The sequence below is a fragment of the Astatotilapia calliptera genome, chromosome 14, assembly GCF_964374335.1.
Source record: "Astatotilapia calliptera chromosome 14, fAstCal68.1, whole genome shotgun sequence".
NCBI lineage: Eukaryota > Metazoa > Chordata > Actinopteri > Cichliformes > Cichlidae > Astatotilapia > Astatotilapia calliptera.
The window spans coordinates 6168045-6176296 of NC_137435.1; the positions used below are offsets into that span (position 1 = coordinate 6168045).

At 43.1% G+C, this 8252-nt stretch overlaps 1 pseudogene across 1 annotated transcript; it reads left to right on the forward strand.

Annotated features, from left to right (window-relative positions):
• Positions 1-5935: 5935 nt before the first annotated feature.
• Positions 5936-7885, forward strand: LOC113036183 (spastin pseudogene; annotated as a pseudogene). Its single transcript, XR_013901385.1, has one exon. The product of XR_013901385.1 is annotated as a spastin pseudogene (transcript).
• Positions 7886-8252: the final 367 nt, after the last annotated feature.

Consider the following 8252-nt stretch of genomic DNA (forward strand, 5'->3'; position numbering starts at 1 on the left):
TAACTATCCCTTAGTGAATACTACTTTTCCTTTTGAGAGACTGAAAAACAAACCATAATTGCAGCGACAGGCGATCTTGTTTCACACACACACACACACACACACACACACACACACACACCCCGCGGGCCAAGGAGGAGTTTTTTTCTTCATTACTTTTACAATGGGATTTCTCAATAGATAGAAAATGATGACGCTGAGGAGTCAACATCCGATATTATCATTGCTTGTAACCCGGTAAATAATTTCGTACATCTCCCCATAAAACAAGTCTTAGTGGAAAAAAGCTCATATTCGAATAAGTTTATTCCCCTCTGTGGGAAAGAGTCAACCATGAGGCGAGTTTTGTCAACAGCAAGAACAAGGTCAGACAACTGTTGCCCATTTGGACAAGGAGTGTGGTGTAGATAAGTGAGGAAATCCGATCATTACTACAAATTTAGTTGAAATTTAAATATTTTAACTATGGTGCCTCCGGTGAGGGCTGTCTGTTTTCCACATTCTGCAACGGTAAAATACGACTTAGAGGCGGATATTTGTTTTACCAAATGGACAATTGCTGTTGACAAAACTTGACTCTGAGAAAAAAACTCTTTCCCACAGAGGGGAATAAACTTATTCGAATATGAGCTTTTTTCCACTAAGACTTGTTTTATGGGGAGATGTACGAAATTATTTACCGGGTTACAAGCAATGATAATATCGGATGTTGACTCCTCAGCGTCATCATTTTCTATCTATTGAGAAAACTTATTGTTAAAGTATTGAAGAAAAAAACTCCTCCTTGGCCCGCGGGGTGTGTGTGTGTGTGTGTGTGTGTGTGTGTGTGTGTGTGTGTGTGTGTGTGTGTGTGAAACAAGATCGCCTGTCGCTGCAATTATGGTTTGTTTTTCAGTCTCTCAAAAGGAAAAGTAGTATTCACTAAGGGATAGTTATTCGTTTTTTACACATAGGCAGCCTGTAGGTTACAAGCGGATAGAAAGTTCTTCTTTTCATCACAAGCTATGGTGTATCTTAAAGGTTTTTTTACAGCGTCTGTATTATAGGAAAATAAAATACTATTGAAATCTCTACAGGAAGTCACTCTTTATTTCCATTACAAACGCCGGTGCAGCTTAAGAAAGTAAAATTACATCCGCTCTGTCTCTCTATACATCACAGAATCATCTGCTGCATCACCGCTGTGCTTAGGGAACATGACGCATCAGGTCTGAAAATGACTAGACACTTCCGGAGTATTTCCGGTAGGGTCATAAGGTCCGGATCGAGGCCTTCCATAGTAAATATGCTGTATTTGAATATGTCATATTCAAAGCCTTCTTCTTTGGGAGAGCAGATCTCATCGGACACAGGAACGCTGCTGGGCTGCAGAAGGAAATCCATCTTGTGTCTGTGCCTTAGAAATTGTGACGGACTCCACCTCTCTGCTTTTTTATTCCCCTCCAACAGATGGCGCGCTTCCGGAGGTTTCCCCCTCCCTCTAAAAACTTTTTTTCCCAACAACAGATGACGCGCTTCCGGAGGTTTCCCCCCTCCCTTCTCAGGATGCAATTCGACACGGTTAGCAACAGATGGCGCGCTTCCGGAGGTTTCCCACCCCCCTTCTCTGGATGCGATTCGTCACGCTCATTACACACTTCCGGGGGGGAGGGGGGGAGGTCAAAAGGTCGTGATTAGGGCCATCAATCACTTCGGATCAAATTTTGTCATAAGCTGTATGGTATTAACTCTCTACCGATCAATGTAAATAAATTAAAATAAAATAAAAGTTATCATAAGAATATTAATATGTAATGTAATTGCTTCCACGTATCTCTATATACAGTAATTGACTTCTATTCATTTTACATCAAATTAAAACTTTGGGTGTCAGATAATTATTTATTAAAAGCTAGACATTTTAAATGAGAATAAGAAAGAAAAGTATGTCTTTGTGCCCCCTTTTCCCTGTTCATGCCCTATCAGCCCCCCTGGCTAAACTTTGCAAGATCCGCCCCTGCACAGTTACCAGCGTCAGCTACGTAGAAAAAGATCCTGGTGTAGAAAGTAATATTAAATACATTCTAACAACAGCTTATCAAGCTTAAACGTGCTGCTGTTGTTCAGCCGCTGGTTTCCTCTTTCTGGTGCAAAGTGGGCCAAAAACAAACAAGAGAGACGGACTCGCGACAGAAAAGCCGATCAGCTGATCGTTAAGCAGTTTCATGATTGAAGTAACAGCAAGAAGAGGCAGTCGCTTGTTAAGCTTAACGCAGGAATGCTTTACAAACATTCAGAGATGGACTTACACACTTGCTTTACTTCTCTCGGGGATAACTTTATGGGAGATGAAATGCCGGGTTGCTAGCGAAGCTCCAAATGCTATCCAGACCACCGACAGGTCCCGCATGCCACAGCCGCTCTATCACGTGATGCATACTGCTCCGACGTGCTAACGTTCTGAGGTGAGTTACGGCGTGTTGCAAGTTTTGCGAGGTGCTTTCGTGATATTTAATGGATCGGATTACATTTTTTATTTTTCTCCGATATCCGATCCAGTAATTTAGGTCAGTATCGGACCGATACCGATACGTAATATCGGATCGGTCCATCTCTAGTAATTACTGCAGAGTAATTACTGCATGTATATATTGCACTATTATTTTAAATAAGTAAAACAGAAGTTTTGCCAACTCTAAAGATTTCACAAACTTTTTCTTTGTGCCACTCTGACTACTGAGGCAACAGTATATGTGTGTGACTGTAGTAGCAGCTATCTAGTGTCTAGTGTGAGAATACCACAAGTCGCCCTTTTTAACGCAATTTAGTATCGGTATACAGAACTGTTTTCCTAACAGAGCCACTGTTATAATTAAGTGAAGGTGCTCCCAACTATTTTGAACCTTTGGCTTCTAAAATATGTGGTTCAATTGCGTGCTGCGTGCAGCTAGACCGATATTAAAACAACAACAAAACAACAATTTCAACCATCAACTCAAATATTTGGTTCTAATTGAACAGAAATTTCTATGAACTTGCAAGAACTGTGTAGGACATGAATCAGTGTGTGTCAGATCCTGAATTTGAAATTTCCACTGAAATCACGGGTAAGAGGCAAGTGGAACCAAGCTGACTTCTGCTAAATGGGTCAAACTGGGCAGAAAGTACACAAACACATAACATCCTTATAGAATATGATGTAACACTATAGATCAACTTACCTCAGAATATATAAAGCATATAAACAATTACAGCAATATGATGCAACAAACACAGCAGTGCTACTAATCCAAAATACTCAAAGCTTCATAGAACTGAAACAAACATTTATTTTTAGGCCTTCGTCGTGTCGCTGTGACGTAATCGGCCTTAAAATGGCCTTTAAGGCTGCAGGCCCTGAATTGGGATACAGCCTCTGAATCGCTGCATCTTGTAGCTGTGTCGTCTTAAATTGGTCATGTGATTTTGACGCACCGGCGCGTCCGGCGACCCCAGAGGTTTAACTTAATATTTAAGTGTCTCTTGGTTTTAGACTAGTTGTTTAGTCTAATTTGATGTTTTAAACCAGAAAAGGAAGAAGAGGGCTTAGAATTACAGGTAAGAAGTGCTCAGTGGTATGTGATAAACTGTAAATGTAAAGCTTACAGGTCAGTCCTCATGTTTTTAAATCAGATTTTGAGTCTGTACATGGCACATTATGCTTTTGCATGTTGTGAAATGTGCTGCAAAACAAACTGAGGTAAACTAACTGGTTTACTGTGATGGATTTAAAGTGCGTGTGATTGGTGCGCAGTGGCTGTGGTGCTCACGGTCAGAGTTCAGTCACAAAGAAGGTAACAGAGATGAATTTAAAGTTAAGGTGATGGTGCTTAGATTCATTCACAGACTGAAACCTTCACACCAACTTTATCCTGTGTCTCTTAGTTTTAGACTAGTTGTTTAGTCTATTTTGATGTTTTTAAACCATATAGTCAAGGAAAACAACTAAAGGGCACTTTGTGGATCAGTGAAGACAGACATACGGTACAGGGACGCAAAACGAACCTCTGTGCTCTGCTCTGTTTACTTTATTTCTGGGTTATGAATATTATGTAAAGGTAAATGTTCGTTATACTCCAAAGCATATACAGTTAACACTGTGTATAAATGTTTTAACACCTAATTTTAGTGCAGTGTATTTCATGTAAGTTTGAACTTGACATTTTGTTTTCTGTTGTGGGTTGTTATAGCCTTCTACTCCAGTCGCTTCTGAAAGGGCCTGTTGGCTCAGTCAGCTGAACTGAAGCCTGCTCGTGCTTCAATGTGGAGATCTGGTCTGTTAATAGTGTTGGTGAACTGAACCCTGGCGATTAAACTAGCCCTGGGGATAGGAATCAAAGCTGGTGATAACAACTGTGTATAGATGGTCTTTTGTAAGTTTTAGCCGCATTCTTCCCGTTAGCTCGAAGCTAACGGGAGGTCGAGACCTACTACAGCCGGGTGGAACACCGCTTTCCCGTCACATCGTGCCTCGACCTCCCGGTTGGCTTCGAGCCGGCATCCGAAGAATGAGGCTAAAAGTTTTGCGAGATCCCGAGTTTGTTTTGCGAGATCTCGCAAAAGTCCGTCTTAATTTTTTTTTCTCCCATGTTCCCTGCGGGGCTCCGTAGATTAGTGTACCATAAGAGCAATTTAGTATGTTTTCAGAGGGGGGGTGTTTACCTGCAATGGGTGCTCTTTTTCGCTTCCGTTGCATACGCCTTGCGTGCCGGTCCGAGTCTGACACAGGTTTGTCGTCGTGCCCCATGTGCAGTGTTGGTGCCCAGTCTGGATTTGTTATATCCATTTCATATGCTGGGTTGCCTGCAATAATGCCAAATCAAAAGCTACTCAGTCGACATGACGTGGTTCTGCAGCATCACACATTAGCATGTTTTATCTCGTTATCTATGAAAAAAACCACTAAAAGCCTTTTAGTTTGGTCCCTTTACAGCATCCTGCCATGCGATTCCATTTGTTCCTGACCACCGAGAACACTCACGTTAACTTTTATCGAGTGGAAAAAAAGTTAGCGTGTTTATATTATGCTAACATAGTTGTGTCACGTAGCACATCATTATATACCAGCTAGCCCAACTTCAGTAACCCTACAAACATCACTGCTGTTTAGTTTTCTGTCTTCATTTATGTTGGAAGTGATAAGAAAGCTGTACGTTTTAATTTGTTTCCAAAACCCCGCAGTCAGGACATGCTATATTGTATTTAGATAGAAGCTAGCGAGCTAACTTGCTGCTAACTTCTAACTCCGTTAAATGTCATAAATTCCATTTTCATGGATGCCTGGATGTTAAACTCAGTTGTTACACCTGGTAGAGCAGAACGCTGATAATTTTATTAAAGATGAAAGACTTAAGACAGTGTTTTAACTCTCAGTAATGCCACAGTGATCATTTGATATATGGACCTGCAGCAGAGTTTAGGCCCAGACACGGCTAGTGACATCAGACTGAACAATCGGATAGTGATATGAATTAATTTAGAACTCACCGGAGAGAAAATGCCGCGAGCAAACCAACAAAAAGCTGGGGATTGCACGGAACTCGATATCCGCTCGTCTGCAATCCATGCCTGGCGTCTTTGTTTGGTGATATGGGATACATGGGATCCCTCACGTTGCCGCCAGGATGGAAAACGATTAAAAGATTAATCCAGTTTCTTGCCTTCACGATCGTGAGCTCTAACGTTGCAACCGACTACACAACACGTACCATAGCTGAAGCTGTATCCTTTGTCTGGCCTACTGTGATGGCGGCGGGGGCCGTGGCCCGCCTCCTGTAACATCACGCTCCAAAGCCCTGTGATGTTTCTGTGTTCTGTGATGTTGTCCCAAAGAAAGACCTTTAAATGCGATATATAGCCTAAACGTTTTCGTTTATGACTAGTTTACTGAGAACAGGGGGGAAGTCGCGCAAGAGAAATGTCGACCAAAACAAACGCAAGTAAGCCCAAAGACAGCGCTGAAGTTATAAAAAACATCCACAAGCAGGCGCTTGAGTATATATTCAAGGCACTGAAGATCGACAAGGACGACACAGGTGAGAAGAAGGAGGCTGTGCAGTGGTACAAGAAAGGGATTTCTGAGCTTGAAAGGGGTATTGCAATAGAGCTCACTGGGCAAGCTGGAGAGCAGTATGACCGAGCAGAGAGACTTCAGGATAAAATGGTCACCAAACTCACCATGGCAAAAGACAAGCTTACCCTTTTAGAGACGACACTAGCCTCTAAAAGGAGAAATGACCCCCAAGGGACATCACATCATGCTCCTTCACAGCCAAAGTCAGTTCCTAAAAGTCAACCCGCAGGTGTTTCCACCACCATCAGACCCTCCACTTCTGTAAGACCTCCATTAGGAATAACTGATGCAAAGAAAACCGCTCGGGTGGGAAAAACTCAGAATGGAAGACCGGCAGCTGTGAAACAGCCCCCGAAGAGGGATATGAAAAAGAATGTGGACAGTAAACTGGCCAGCTTAATTATGAATGAAATTGTATACAGTGGAGCGACTGTGTCATTTGATGACATCGCAGGGCAGGATCTGGCAAAGCAAGCACTTCAAGAAATTGTCATCCTTCCTGCCTTAAGACCTGATCTCTTTACTGGTCTGAGAGCTCCTGCACGTGGCTTGCTTTTATTTGGCCCACCAGGAAATGGGAAGACCATGCTCGCCAAAGCAGTTGCTGCAGAGTCTAATGCAACATTCTTCAACATCAGTGCTGCTAGTTTGACCTCCAAATATGTGGGAGAAGGCGAGAAGCTCGTACGAGCACTCTTTGCAGTTGCGAGAGAGTTACAGCCCTCAGTAATCTTCATCGATGAAGTGGACGGCTTGCTCTGTGAAAGGAGGGAGGGGGAGCACGACGCCTCTCGCCGTTTAAAAACTGAGTTCCTCATTGAGTTTGACGGGTTGCAGTCAGGAAGGGATGACAGGGTACTTGTAATGGGAGCAACTAACAGGCCCCAGGAGCTCGATGAAGCAATATTAAGGCACTTTGCAAAAAGAGTATATGTGACCTTTAGACAAGATTTACGCTGCTGAAAAATCTTTTGGGAACGCACGGGAGTCCACTGAGCCAAAACGAACTGTCCTGTCTTGCAAAAGTGACTGCAGGATATTCAGGGAGCGATTTGACAGCATTAGCCAAAGATGCTGCACTTGGCCCAATAAGAGAGTTGGGACCTGTTGTGTCCACACATACTATTACATTTGTTCTGTAGATGCATTTACCAGAAGCGCTAGAGGGCGCTAGTGAGTATGTTGTTCTGGTTGTGGTTTTGAAGAAGAAAAAAGAAAAATAAAGAAAGGAGTCATCTCCGGTAATCCTCTGTTCCTACCTGCATGTGTGTGTAATGCCTGCGAACTAACACCACACAACAAGTGGCGACGAGAGTAGTGGTGATTAAGTTATGGCTCTGCTCTCTTTGCAACCCCCGGCTGTGTTCCTGGATTGCCCGGGCGAACCGAAAATTCCATTTGCTGCGTGGAAAAAGTTGTTTGATAACTACTTGCTGGCGATCGGGGGTAATGACTTTGCTACAGAGAGGAAGAGGGCCCTGCTCATTCACTGCTTGGGAATGGAGGGACAACGAATCTACAGCGCCTTATCACTCGCTACGGATGATTACGAGGGATCCGTAAAGGCTTTGGAAACGTACTTTCATCCTAAAGTCAATGTTGTCGCCGAGAGATACCGTTTCAGGCAACGAGCCCAAGCTGTCGGTGAGTCTACAGATCACTACGTTGCAGCACTGCGTGAGCTCGTGAAACAATGTAAGTTCGGGGCTATGGAGAATGAAATGTTGCGGGATCAACTTGTAGAGAAGACAAATAATGCTCGTATACGTGAAAGACTGCTAACGGAGGAGGATTTGACGCTCGATCGAGCTTTGGAAATTGCTAGGTGTACAGAGGCTGCAATAGCTGATGCAAAGGCCATTGCTGTTGGTGAAACGAAGCCTGTTGCCGCTGTTCAAGTACAAAAGAAGATGCGCAAGCCAAAATACAAAGCAGCTAAAAAGACGGATACAGCTCCGACGTGCTACCGTTGTGGTTCAGCTGATCACAAAACCAATGATAAATCCTGCCCCGCAAAAGACTGCAAATGTAATACGTGTGGGAAAATCGGACATTTTTCGAGAGTGTGTAAATCTTCTCATAAGCTTGTTAATGAAGTGACTGTTCCTGAAATGTGTGTTTTAACTGTTGACAATTGTGTCAGTGGTGATCCGGCTAAATT